We start from the raw sequence: 657 nt of genomic DNA, 5'->3' as shown, positions 1-657 counted from the left end.
CGCAGTGCAGCCACATGGTCCTGGGCCAGAAGCCCCTACTGGGGCTTCCGGGTGGGCCTGGGTGGGCCCTGCTGTTGCAGTAGCCCACCAGGGCTTCCCCTGGGTCCTACTGCCCCTGGGTCCTGTCATTTTTGACAGGAACCAAGGGCAGATAAATATTAATTTTCTAAATTTTTTAGGGGCCCTGCAGGCCAAATTTTGCCCACCCCTGGAGTAGACTGTCAGGTTGATATTCAGTGACCCCAGAGCTGCTCTGCATAATGTTTTGGGAAGGCCAGTCCGAATACCACTGTTTCACTCCCTTCTTGTCCACTTGCATAAGGGTTGACTTACTGGCTTTGTAAAGCTACTGATTTTGCTACCCTGCTTTTCCTGATGTAGGCAGAAAACTACAGTATACCTCTTTGAAAATACCTCAAAAGAGGTACTTCATAAGCTCACATGATAATGTATCTGACATAAATCAAAGAAAGGTGTGATATCGTTTCAAAATTAACTGGTTTTAGTAATTGTCTTCAGTAATTTAGACTAAAGACAAATGCCAAAGCTCAAAGGTGTCTCACTGATAAGGTTTCTGAATTCACAGATAGGCACCTAACTAGAACTGTCCCAATGGGAGCTTCAGCGTCTCTGAAGATGAAACTACTTCTATTAATT

General features: G+C 45.2%; 1 protein-coding gene across 3 annotated transcripts in view; it reads left to right on the top strand.

Annotated features, from left to right (window-relative positions):
* The window catches only part of CEP126 (centrosomal protein 126), a 54,175-nt gene that overhangs the window by 13,386 nt on the left and 40,132 nt on the right, over window positions 1-657 (top strand). The gene's annotated exons all lie outside the window — the stretch shown is intronic.

The sequence above is a fragment of the Alligator sinensis genome, unplaced genomic scaffold, assembly GCF_000455745.1.
Source record: "Alligator sinensis unplaced genomic scaffold, ASM45574v1 scaffold40_1, whole genome shotgun sequence".
Lineage (NCBI taxonomy): Eukaryota > Metazoa > Chordata > Crocodylia > Alligatoridae > Alligator > Alligator sinensis.
This window is presented reverse-complemented; position numbering and strand designations above follow the sequence as displayed.